The following is a 14280-nucleotide window of genomic DNA, read 5'->3' as shown; positions in this document are numbered from 1 at the left end:
TTAACAAACAATTTCTAAAATCTGTGCCAAAAAATAAACACAAAGGAATAGCTGTGTGAATTTTCAGAAACAAGGCAAAGAAAAAAGATTTGAACATACCAGATATTGTGACATTCAAAGAGTCATTGCTATGAAAACAGTTCAGTCTTGGCTTAGATATAAGTAAGCTCCTGAACAAAATAGAGAGCTCAAGAAAAAATACATAAATGGAAAAATTATAAAAATTAATGAGATATAGGATGTAAATTAGTTAGCATTGAGAAAACCATCTCAAACATGGCCAAAGATAAGGCAAGATCCTGCTTTTGCCACACATCCAAGTGAGCCATAAGTTAATTAAAGACCAAATGTAAAAGAATATAATATAAACTTAATAGGCAATAATGTAAAAATATATTTTCATCAGAACAAACTTTTTTTCCAAAGTACGAAAGATGAGTGATTTTTTTAGATTTGGTTACCTCAAAATGAAGGATTAAATTAACCAAAAGATGATGTAGACTGGGTAATAAATTAGAAAAAATATTTGCCACATCTTAAAACACCAAAAATTTACTTCTATAGTATAAAAAGAAATCTACAAAGCAAGAAAAAAATATATAAATAAAAAATTTTGCAGAAAAAAATCCCATTAGCTATGTGTATTTAAAGAGATGCTGAAAATCACTAGTAATCCTATAAATGAAAATTAATATAACAGTTATATTACTATTCTAAACCCAATGTATTGAAAAGATACAATTATATATAATATAATGAATTATAAGGGATTTCACGAGAAAGAAACTCCTATTCACTTGTGGTGAGGCTGGAGGTTATTTCAACTATTCTGTACAATTTTCAAGCTCATTTAGTAAACTTGAATAAAATAAAGTTCTTCAACTAAACATTTATACTATCCTTGGTTTTATATATGCCAGATAATTTTTTAGTAAACTGTATACAAAGTTCCATACAAATATATTGACTTGGCAACTTTCACAGTCTACATATGTATATAGGGAATAGCTAAATAAGATGCTAGGGATTCATGGTAAAGAATACAATGCAGTATTTGTAAACTATGGATTAGTGGATATGACAAAAGCCATAGGTGATAAAACAGTGCTGAAAAAAATTAAGAATTAGGATGAGATGTAAATCAAATATATTTTAAGTAAATTATGTAAAGCCATATAGAGTGACAAAAACCTATATCAAGACATGCTAATGCGGTTGCATTTAGGAGAGATTTGTGTGGGAATAAGGGATAAAGAAAGAACGATAAAATAAGAAAGAACCTTGGGTATGCTGCTGCTGATTACACACTATGAAGTGAGCAGTCTGATTAACTCTCTTTCCTGCACCTGAAAATCCACCAATACATTTTATTAATTAATTAATTCATTCATTCATTCATTCATTCATTTATTAAATCAGAAAGACCACCTTGTCAGTGGGATTTTGCAGTTCAATTTTAAAATAAAGAAATAAACTAAATCAGGACTTACACAAGACACTTATGCAAAAGGATTATTGCAAGGAAGAATAGGGACTTCACAGTCGGGAGCAAGCTGTAACCCTAAGATCCACACGTGCAATCTCGGTATCTGCAGGTTCCATATCCGCAGATTCAACCAACCGTGGATCAAAAATAAATAATAAATAAATAAGTAAATAGAAACAATACAACAATAAAAGAGATTATTTAAAGTTTATGGGAGAATGAACATAAGTTATATACAAATACTATACCATTTTATATCAGAGACTCGAACATCCGTGGATTTTGGTATTTGCAGGGGGTCCTGAAACCAATCCTCAACAGATACTGAGGGACAAATGTTTCACAAATGTCAAAGAGGCGATTGTTTTTGTTGTTTGTTTTTGTTTTCATTTTTTAAAGAGAGGAGTAAATAAGGCTAGGAACATCCCAATGTGGGGAGTAGATCAGTTTGGCCCAGTAAATCAGAGAATGTCAATGGAAGCCAGCCTATCTCAGACGAAGTTGGCAGTCTGACTCAGGCTGAGAGTCGGCCACGGTGCAAGGTCCTGGAGGAAGGAAAGAATCTTAACCAAAGTTTAGTTGACAAACATTTTATTCACATTGATCAGCAAGGACAAACAGTTTAGCTAATCATTTATGAGACAAATAATGAGAATTTGGAGGATCTGTGTCTGGCATTGTCATGAATAAACAAGTGAGGCATCCATGAGTCTTATCTAAGTCACATGGGAAAGTGTGGTCCTCTGCAGTAGCCATTTTAGGAGACACAAAGGATTGGGGTATTTTTTTAGCCTTCACAGTTTTACAGGAGTACAGGGCTCATGTAAAATTTAACATTGTCACTAAAGATATTCACCTTCATAATCTCCAAAAATTGTCTGTCTTGCCTTGCTGCAATTTCTCTCTCTCTTCCTAACTACAGACCCATTGCATAATCTATCCCATTATTTATACTTTTAGAAAAGACAGGGAAATAAATTAGCATTAGGCTGCTTCTAATGTTTACCTTTAAAAAGTCCTTGAATTGAGAAATTGTACAATCTGTCTACATTTTAGAAATCAGAGGAATATATTTACAGATATACTCAATGTAATATTTGTCTTGCATCACAAATATATCATTCATCACAACTTTCTAACTCACCAACTGGCTTACTCAAGTATTCCTACCAAAGCAAGTCTGAGATCATGTCGTGCCAACATTTATTATATGTATAATATTTTCATTGTGCAATAGTCTCTTGTGGCTCACTTCTCTATTGGTCAAGCTGTAATCCAGAGATCTTCCTTTAGACTTAAACTACTAAAAAGATGGCCCAATCCTTTCACTCAGGCAAAAGCCCAAGTCTGCATAAAACTTTAGTCCATGATTTCCATATCGACATCCAAATAGCTGAAGAATAGTAGAGACATTCACATAAATTTGCTTTAAACGTGTGATCATAAATCCCACCCAACCACTCAACATTGATAGATTAATTTTTCTATTTTTACAAGGGTTATTTAAAATTTTCTTTGTGCTCTTTAAAACTTCTGTATCTTCTTACAAACACATTTTTATGGTAATTTATAGGCTCATACTTCACACATAAAATAGATTTAATCAGAATAAAATACATTTATCTTCCCCTCAATTAATCTGTAAATAAATCTATTATCAAATCTATTTTCAGTATTATTTCTGCTTTACTACTCATTGTAAAACAGACCAGACCCCTTCTCAAATCAAAGTCTCTCCACTTCCCGTGCAGGTTTGACTAGCTCATTCATACTTCTCCCCACAATTCCAGAAGCATACAACCATGACCTAATGTTTTCTTTCTGTAAGAGTCTCTTTTTTCCATACATCTTTCAGAAATTTCACATCCTACTTGATCCTCTTGCCATTAAAATCTTCTCAGAAACTGTATATAAAATGTCTCCATTTCCTTAACCTCAGTTATTTTTAACTTACGTGAATTTGGTTTTATTTCCCACCATTCCAGTGAAATTATTTTGCCAAAGCCACCAAAACACTACATTTTGAAATGTAATTTGCCTACTTCTATCTACATCTTTCTCGATTTATCCATATGGTTTAACACAATTGAATCGATTTGCCTTCTTACAACACTTGTGATATGATCCACTCCTAAATTCCTTCCTATCCCAGTGGATGTTTCATTTCAGTCTACTTTGCTGAGTCCTTCTCTCCTCAATAACAGATGTGAAACTTCATCAGAACTTGGTCATGTCTCTCTTTGATTCATCCTTTCTCCCTAAATTCCAGGGAATTAAATAGAATAGAATCATAAAAACTCATGAACTTATCTTCCCAGCTATCTTTCAATTAAGCATAAGGAATCTAGTGTCATGTTCCTTATTTTTCTCTTGTAGTTAATTTGGTACTTTTTTTCTGTAAACCTTTAGGATTTTCTTTTTCTGTGAAGTGTCAACATATTCTGCCTAGCTTTATATCTTTTTTTAAATTTATTCTCCTCAGAATTCACTTGGGGATTGTCAGGTGAAGATTTATGATCTTCTTCAGCACAATTTTCCCCTTTATTAAGTATGTTATTGTTTTTCTTTACTTCATTCCCTCTGCCTCCTTCTGAATTTCTCGAAAAGGACAGTAGAGCTATCAAAAAATATCCTTTATCTCATTCACCTATGTTCAGTTCAATACATCTTTTTGTCTGCCTCTCTTGCCATGGGATCTAGGAGAATGCTGTAGATCACTAATTTGCTCTTGAGGTGAAAACATTAAGCTAATAATTCCATCTTTTTTAAGAATATATTTTTAAATATCAAATATCTCTAGTAATCCCATTCACTTTATGGTCTGTCTTTGGTTAACAGTTTCCTATCCATCCCTATGAATTTTCTAGCAATATTTGATATAATATACTTTTTAAATATTTTATGTGCATTACTTTAATTCCACTTCCTAAATTAGCAATTATTCTTTTTGTTTAGTGTTCTTTTATCTCCTGAAACAATAATTGGTAATTCTCAGTTGCCGGCTTGTTTTATATTTTTTATTCCCTCCTAATCTCTTGGTAAATGCTAGCTCTCATTATAGCAGCTTTTTGAGTGAGTTACATCGTTAATTAAACATGTGGCTGTAGTGGAATGAGGATGAGGTAGCTTGTTTGCTTTTGTCACTCCTCCCTGTCTTTCCCGGTGTTCACTTCTTTATCTTCCTTTCATAATACCAAATAAAAATGGTAATATTAGCCCACACATTGATTCTCACCAATGTTGAAGGTAAATTTCTCAACAAATTGACAGATTGTTGAATGTTGAAGGTAAAGTCTGTCAACAAACTAACCTGCCTCAAATGCAATTTCCTTATTGCACGTTTCATAGTCAATTACCCCTGAGCTTTACATCACTCTGGTATTTAGTTATTTGGAGTTTGGAGAACTGGAATTCTATCCTCTTTGAAAATAATGCTCATATATTGTATTCATTTCTACTAATCTTATTTTTCCTTCAATCTAGAAACATCTGCTTCCTGATTTTTAGTAATTTTACATACTCCTGATTTGTACTTCCTTATATTGGACAGTTGTGGAGCATATTGGGGACCAAGAGGGGAGGAAGTTGGTTCAAAAACTGGTAAGTACCAGTATGTCTTTTTTTATCCACAGAATTGTCAATGATTGGAGCCAAGGGAGGATGTAGATATACATGCCCAGTCCATCATCTTAACCCAAATTATGACATTTATTTTTCCTGGTACCATTCAGAAACATTATATGATTACATCATGGAATGAACAGATTCACACGAAGTATGGCACAGCCTGAGAAACTAAAAATAAATATGTGCCAGGATGGCTCGTTCATTGCACGTCAAGGAATATTATTCTAGTGACCAATGCAGGCATAACATTGCCCTCAGCTTGACAAAACTATAGACAAGCTTCCCATTGCCTCTATATCCCTGACCTCCCTCTTACCCTGTTCCTTACAGAATTCAGATTTTTTAACCACGGAGATCTCTCCTCTACGTTTTCTTAGCTTATTTACCTTAGAAAATTTTTGATTGTAGATTCCTTCTCTGCCCCATTAAGTTGTAAATCGTTTTATAAGCCTCTCATAAGTTTTAAAACTTACAACTGTCTTTCTCAAAGATCTGGGAGCCATCCTTTTGAAATGTTATCAAGGAATATAGCATTCCGCCTCTTCTCTGTGGGAGGGTAGGAGCTTAACTTTGGTAGGCACCATCTTCAAGTTGTAAAACTATCTCCTGTCATGAAGATACAAGAAAATTTCCTTTTCCTTTGGGTAAGGTCAATTCGCACAGATGGCTTAAGACTCTCCACTCTCCAACCGCTTAAAACGCCTTCCCAACCTTTGTTTAAGTGGAGTAGAGTTTGCAGCACTTCTTCCTAATCTCTTTAAGTTTATCCAGTGCAACTTTTGCTTTGGCATCAGTTCAAATTAAATCATTAATTCATCAATATTGGGAGAGAAAAATGCTTAAAGCAATTAAAGTAAAAAACATACCCATCAGAAATCTCTTTCTTCCTTGACTACATTGGCTACTCCTTAAAGTACATGACTAAATTTAAAAAGATCTGCTTTTTTAAATGATGCAGAGCATACAATTGGGAAAATGTACATACAAACTATGTGGAAACTCATTCTCTTTCTGCCAAGTATCTGTTTTCTATTTTTCTGGACAATGACCCTCCATCCATTCTAATGTCTGTGTAAGAAAATACACACAAATAATTGGCAATGTCAGCTCTTTGCCTTTGGTAATATAGGGCATTCTCAATGTTTTCAGAAATAATTTGGTTATTTTGGGATTGATGTAACTCTACATGAACTTTTCTTATCACGATATGTTTTCATGAATAAGAGGTATGTTTTGCATAAAAATAAATTTTTTCTTATTGCATTTATTTCTGAACGATTGTGTTTTGCTTTTCATGAATCTGGTAGTAATGGTTGACCCCAAAATGAGATGGAAAATATGAATTATTAATTAAGTTTTCAAGTCTATGCTTTTATTTCTATGATTAAAAGGTTATAATCAAGGCTGAGTTTGGTGGCTCACACCTGTAATCCCAGCACTTTGGGAAGCAAAGGCAGGTGGATTATTTGAAGTCAAGAGTTTGAGACCAGCCTGGTCAACATGGCGAAAGCCCATCTCTTCTAAAAAGATACAAAAATTAGCCAGGTGTGGTGGTGGGCGCCTGTAGTCCCAAGTACTCGGGAGGCTGAGACAGGAGAATCACTTGAACCTGGAAGGCGGAGGTTGCAGTGAGCCGAGTTTGAGCCACTGCACTCCAGCCTGGGAGACAGAGTGAGACTCAGTCTAAAAACAAAACAAAACAAAACAGAACAAACAACAACAACAGCAGCAGCAAAATAATAATAATAATCAAGCATTATCTATGTTTGAGGTCATTTTAGTTGATCTCATGATATGTATACATGTAAATGTATGGCTCCTAATTTATTTTCTACAATGAAAGTTGGTAATGAACACATGTAACTGTAGCATAACATGCATAGTAAGAAGATAAAATGTTTGTGACGTAAGTAGTATTTGATAGGACTTAAAAGTAATACTTTAGAGTACTTTAGAATAATACTCCATAGGAGTTCTGTTACAAAGTTATGAAGTGTTCACTTAAAGAGGCTTTATACATTTAGCATTACTTAAGATAAATCTTTGTGTGAGGGTATTATTTGACTTATACACGTGATACACTGATGATAATAGAAGAAATGTGAGCATTATAGGGCACTACAGGAAAGTGGTGGGAAAGAAATTACATCCAAAAGACTGCTTCAAAACTCATCTTTGATCCTACCTAACATTAATTTAAGGATACTCTTTTTCTCTGAGTATCACTTTCTTCATCTGATAATGATAACATTCATTTCTCAGAATTAGTTGAAGAACAAAAAAATGAATTTTGAAATTTTGTAACTAGCAAATTAATTAGCATGGAAGCTACACAAGTAGAAGCTCAATACATATTAGTTCATTCTCTACTAATTCCAATAGATGACATATGAAAAGAATGACATATCAGGATAATAATGGTCAGTAATGCAGTATATCTAGAAGATAGGTTATATCACTAAGTAGATATAGATGGCAAAATTAGGCTACTTTCGAAAGCTTATAAGACCAAGAAAATATATTTGAATGTTTTCATACAGAAAATGGATAGCAATGATTTTTTTCATATTTGTTGCCTTTCTTCAGATTTATATTACAAAAAGACTATTACTGTACCAGTAATAAATATATAGACATATTATGTATATATTTATTTATTTATATAACATTTATGAAAAAAATAGTCAGCCAGACCAAAGCAAATATTTTAGTGTAATTTATACCATGAATCAACTGGAATGATTTCAAAACTGATTTTAGGACGATAAACTGAACCTAGCTACATTTATATATTATTAGTAATATTATAAGCATGGTGCAAACTCAGAAAGGTAAAGTCATTTTTCTTTCGACGATATCAAAAGTTTCCCCTCTCCAAAACTGAGCATCTATGGTACTACCTGATTTCTTTGGCATTTGTTCACACTCTTAAATTATTTGAAATAATCACTTTATAATAATTCTGAGGAAGATGATAGTTTACTTAAAATAGATATTATATGTATTTAGCCTGATTAGTATGGCAACATTAGTAAGTGTAACTTATTAACAGATACAAGTTTACCAGATTATCTAGATGCTACATTAACCCCATTTGGAATAATAACCATGTTGTGAAGAATTTTCTCTTTCTTGGGCAGTGTGATAAACTCTTTACAACCATGTATAGCTCATTCATTGTCAAAAAATCCTGAGATTATAAACCTATCATTGTTTCTATTTTGTAGAGAGGATATTGAGCTTGGTGATATTAAGTACCTTATCTGAGATTACTCAAGTAACAAGTGAAATGAGCCAAAATTCTCCAGAGCTAACACTTACATCCATAGTGTTATAGTAGAGATTATTAGGTCCAAAGTCTTAAGGAGAAGTCAATAATAAGCATTCTTACAGAGCATGTGAAAATAAGCTAGGGCAGATAATTTTCAGTGATCAGTTGAAATGGGTTCTGGATGGTGACAGAAGAAAGCTTTAATCAAAAACATATTTAGTGGCTAGCTAAAATCACTGATTTTTAAACAATCAATTCTGTTTTTTGTTTGTTTTGTTTGCATTTTTCCAGCATATACTAAGAATATTCATAGAATTGTAGAGTAATAATAATTTAGAGGACATCTAAAATTTCCGCAAAATCAACAGTTCAATGCTGCTGGAACAGAAATGGCCACTTCTCAGAATAATTGTCACTTCTTTACTGTTGTAATTTGTGTGTGTGTGTGTGTGTATATATATATATATATACATATATATATATATTCCTTTAAGGATACAAATATATCTTTTTCCACCTCCCATAAACTTGCACTGTTTTCAACAACTAAGATTCTGGTAAGAACCAATTGCCTTTTCCACATGAAATAATTTTTGATATCATAGAGCTAATACATATCCTGAAAACTTCCGTTTTCTAGGATATTAATTTTGTTCGTTATAGTTGAATCTCTAGAACACATCACAATTATCCTTGCTTATCCCTGAATACAATACAGCTTATCATCATACTTCTTAACATGTGTTGTACAGAATTTAAATATATACATAATGAATAATCATATATACATTAAAAGATTTTTGATATATCTCTGGTTCCTTTTCACCAGAAAAATCATAATGTTGGTTATTCATTCATATTGAATTTTAACCTAAAATCATCTGTCTGAAGACAGAAGATGTGAATTTGCCTTAAAAATATTAACTCAATTTGCATGTAAAATATCAGCTGAAGTACATACTTTAATTGTAATAATTATACTTTTGGCTTTTATTAAAAACATAACAATTAAGAAAAAGTTTCAAGTAATTTGGTCATTTAATAATGGAAGATATTTCAATGTCCCTGGAGTTTGTTTAACAAATTAAAGATTTTAAATCATCAACACTTATTTCAATCATTTTAATTAAAGGCCTATGAAGACTTCCACTTAGGGCAGGACCCACCTAAAGATGCAACTCTACTCTCATGCTAAGTTAATATTTTAAGTTTTCTATATGATGACAGGAACCATATAAAATGAAGCTAGTCAAAGAGGTTAATTAGCTGGGACAAGTGCCCAAAAAGTTTCATGTTGTATTATTTCTACTTAGAGATAAGGCACAAAGTTAGTCTTCAAGAGCAATATCAATGACAGTGACAATATGTGAGACAGCAGGCAGTGGTAGGAACATGGCTCATGAGAAATCATGCTCCCAATGAAAAAGAATTTCCATTAAAATGAAAAGAAATGGATCACTGTACTGGCACAATGAAAGAAGGCAGGAAAGCAGGAAGGCTGACAAGAAGAAAGAAGCAAAGAAGGGGGAAGGGAGAAAGGAAAAAAAAGAGGAAAGGAGGGAGGGAAAGTAAGTCAGATATAAATTCAGGAAGTGGATTGCTTGTGTGTTACTCTCTTCTCTACATAGAAGTCAATCAACAGCTTCGGTCTCTGTATGATGGAATCCAAAATGACTCTTTTTACAATGTGAAGTAAGAGGATATCCATTACAAAACCCAACATTAAATTCAATGCTGTTAAAATCATAATAAATTGTGAAAATGAAACCTGATTTCCCAGTGTTCCAGCTCCAGCAGAGAGATAATTTGCCTTGCAAAATGGAGCACGCATTTCACTTTCCTATATTATCATCTCTGCTGTTGTTGGACTGAGCACTTAATTACCTGAATGGGCCATATTTTCACCTCCAAGATCCCACACAAGCTATTCCTATTCTTGCAACTCTAATTCCTTTATACTACTCCAGAATACTATTGTTTATTTGAATACTTTTAACTTAAAATAACATTGCCTACTCAGACCTTTAAGGGATGCAGCAGGTATCTCCTCTGTGCTCCCACATTGTTTTGTAATTTTCTCTATGTTAGCACTTATCATACTGAATAATAATGGACTAAGAGATTGAAGATGGAGATTTGTCGGGTCCAGCTTGAATCCCGAGGGTATGGAGCAATATCTCCTCAAACCTGACACAATCTACTAAATAAATGAATAAATTCAGAAAAAAATTTGCTATTGCTTTCCCATCAACTTAATTACACATTCTAAAGGAGTCTATTTATGAGGAAACTAAGCATGCTATTATTTCGTATTGATTGTGAACTAACACTAACACATTCTCCTCCTCTTTACACAGACTGCTGCCACACCAATTATCGCCAAAACGCAAATTCTCCTTCAATTGATCCTTAGTAATACATACACACAAGTGTGTGCACACACACACAGACACACACACAGACACACACATACACACCCCTTACAATTTACATTCTCCTTTTCCAGATCATGTTGAATCTCTTTCTCAACGTGGTTAAGCTGACATTTACTATTTTCTTTTTTTGCTATTAGGCACTGTTCTTGGTATTGAGAACACAAGGCATTCAAGACTTATTCCAAGCCCTTCTCAGTGGCTTTCTGCCTTATGGAGAAAGGGGAAACAAATAAAAACCAAAAGGTAAACCAACTAATACAATGCATTGTAAAATTGTGCTACATTAAAATTTTACTTAGGATGCTACAGCAATGCCAAGCACTTATAACTAAATTCAACTGGGTTCTTATAAAAATTAAGCCTTGTGAAATGAGTAAAAGGCAACTAGATGAAAGGAAGTTAGTAACAGGAAAAAGGAGACCCAGATAGGACAATGGGCGAACATAACATGATCACGGAACTGCCAGTAGTTTCAAATGGTTAGGCATAAGGATGCCTGTTAAGAAATTCTAAGATTATGAAAATCTGTTGAGATAAATCAAGGAGATAAAATTGTATTCTAAAAATTATTGTAAGCTGCTGGACTTCAAATACAGAGTAACTTCAACGTATTTTTCTGTGAGGTTAACCATGCCACAAAATCTTTAACTTCACTTGCACATTTAATTATTTCCTCTAGTCATTGATAAAAATATAGAATGCTTAAGAGCCAAGGACAGAGCCCTACACACATCACTAGTGATTTTTATTAATTAACAATTTTTAATTAGGAGTTTTTGCCAGATGTGAATACATTTAACCATATTATTTTCTGCCCAATGCTTCTTCATCTTTCTGTGAAGATATAAGAAGAGATTTTGACAAATGCTTTGTCAAAATACAGACACAACATTGATTGCTGTACCTATACTTACAAATAACTTCATTACTTGGAAGAGAGAGCACTTAACATCTTATAATGGAAATATTTTGTTATTAAACCATGACTTTTTCTCTTTTGTCTCTTAGAACCACATTCTTCTTTTGGGCAACTGCTCCTTCCTGACTCCAAACATATGCCTTTAGAGGGCACTAGCAATTATTTCATTTTACCCTCATAGGTACAAGGAGGGTTTCAAAGAATAATCGTGCAACCCAATCCTTGCCAACCAGAATTCTTCACAAAAATTTTTCAAACTGATCTGAATAAAAGTTATTTTTGTTTGTCTTAAATGGTACAAATGTAAAGACAGAAGCCTGGTAATTGCCTAAGATTCAGCAACTCACTTGTTGAGAAGTTGGTCTGTAAGGGAAATAGTATAGATTCAAAGACAAAGTTTGAATAGCTATGAGTCTCTGCATGTAGTCATAAGCAGCTAGCCATGGTGCATCCGTGCCGTATGAGTTATTAAATGTTGTTTTAGAATACAGACTAGGTTACATTTATGTTATATTGGAATTAGATTAGTGCAAAGTGTAAGCAAAAGAATTCTTACTAATATATAGCACATTGATTGTGATTACATCACAAGTAGCCGCATATGGCCAAAGTCATATATGTGCAACATTTTGTATATTGATTATACCTCAATAAGGAAAACAAATGTGTGTGTGTGTGTGTGGGTGGGTGTGGGTGTGTGTGTGTAGGTGGGTGGGTGGATGTATTAGTCCATTTCCACGCTGCTGATAAAGACATACCCAAGACTGGGTAATTTACAAAAGAAAGAGTTTTAATTGGACTTACAGTTCCACATGGCTGGGAGGCCTCACAATTACAGTGGAAGGCAAGAAGGAGCAAGTCATATCTTACGTAGACGGCAGCAGGCAAAAAAAGAGCTTGTGCAGAGAAACTGAGAATTTGGCAATAGAGATGTCATCAGTGAACTCACGAGGAGGTCTCTCACTTTGCGTGTTCATTTTGTGAGTGTGTGTATGTGTGAGTGTGTGTTGAGGGAGTTGTGTGTTTGTAGTAGGAAGTAATCAGGATTCAGGGGACAAATAAGTCATTTATTAAATACTTTATTTCACATTAGCGAGGACAATAAGGTATCTTCTATTAACAAAATGAAAAGAACCACATTTATCTTCATTAACAAAGATCCAGAAAAATAGAAGTCATCTAGTTCTCTAAAAGCTCAGAAAATATTCCAGTTTGCATATCTTGAAGTTAATAGAATTGCCCGGAAAACCTTAACTGGTTCAAGAATTGTAATCTTACCATACATACCTGAAAAAACAGACAAAATACATGTTTTCAGATATTGGACAACGGACCTTGAAGGACTGGGATACTTGAAAGAAAACAAAATGGGGTAAGTCCTACAACTTTCCTAGATTGCTGCAGAAATCAGTCTCTAAGCCCGAGCAAAGGTGTATGAAACTAGTCTAGTGATCTTGCTGAGATGAGGAGACAGACATTAGGGTTTAGAAAGGAAAGGTTAAGATGGCTATTATTTGTATAGCAGAATACTGGAGATAAAGAAGCTGCATAAACAAAAACAGATCACGAAAAACTGGCCAGGGAAACCCCCTCTCCAGTCTTTGGTAGAGTACCAATCTCTGCATGCATGGGTAAAATTTCAAGGCCAAAGAAAGCACCACTGGCAAGCAAGTAAACAATTTTTACCAGACAGAAAGCAGAGCTCTCATACTCCATAGGATATTAAGTAGAATCTACAGAACAACTGTGTTTAGTAGTACAGCTGTAAAAGCGTAAAAGTAGGGGCTGCTCCATATTTGTCATTACAAAAACTCAGAAGCAAATGAATCCCAAGTAATTTAACTAACAATGTAACATTTTCTCATTAATATTATTCATATACAATAGGTTACTATATGATAAATTAAAAATAAAAATGTTTAAAATATTTTATGAGATTAACAGTAGATTATGTACTACAGAAGAAAAGGTAAGTGAACTTGAAGACATACTAACAGTAACTATCCAAAAGGAAACACAGTAAGGGATAGAGACACTAATAAATTATTAGGTAGATGTTTCTTGCTTTGTTCTTTTTGCTTAGTATTGCCTTAGCTATTTGAGCTCCTTTTTGGCTCCATATGAATTTTAAAGTAGCTTTTTCTAGTTCATTGAAGAATGTTTCTGGTAGTTTGATAGGAATAGTATTGAATCTGTAAAGTTTTAGGCAGTATGGCCATTTTAACAATATTGAATCTTCCAATCCATAAGCATGGGATGTTTTTTCATTTGTTTGTGTCATCTCTGATTTCTTTGAGTAGTGTTTTGTAATTCTCATTGTAGAGTTGGTTGCCCTCCCTGGTTTATCATCCACAAAGAGGGATAGCTTGACTTCCTCTCTTCCTGTTTGGATGCCTTTATTTTTTTTTTCTTGCCTGATTGCTCTGGCCAGGACTTTCAATACTATGTTGAACAGGAGTGGTGAGAGAGGACATCCTTGTCTTGTGCCAGTTTTCAAAGGGACCATTTCGTATGACAGTGGCCTGTGGGTTTGTCACAGATG

At 33.7% G+C, this 14280-nt stretch overlaps 1 long non-coding RNA gene across 1 annotated transcript in view; it reads right to left on the bottom strand.

The window, feature by feature from the left end:
* Positions 1 to 14280, bottom strand: part of LOC130540725 (uncharacterized) — a 91747-nt gene that overhangs the window by 21850 nt on the left and 55617 nt on the right. The window contains exon 2 of the long non-coding RNA XR_008954718.2: positions 1491 to 1589. This is a non-coding gene — a long non-coding RNA (uncharacterized LOC130540725). The remainder of the gene's footprint in view (positions 1 to 1490; positions 1590 to 14280) is intronic.

The sequence above is a fragment of the Pan paniscus genome, chromosome 14 (genome assembly GCF_029289425.2).
Source record: "Pan paniscus chromosome 14, NHGRI_mPanPan1-v2.0_pri, whole genome shotgun sequence".
In the NCBI taxonomy this organism is placed as follows: Eukaryota; Metazoa; Chordata; class Mammalia; order Primates; family Hominidae; genus Pan; species Pan paniscus.
This window is presented reverse-complemented; position numbering and strand designations above follow the sequence as displayed.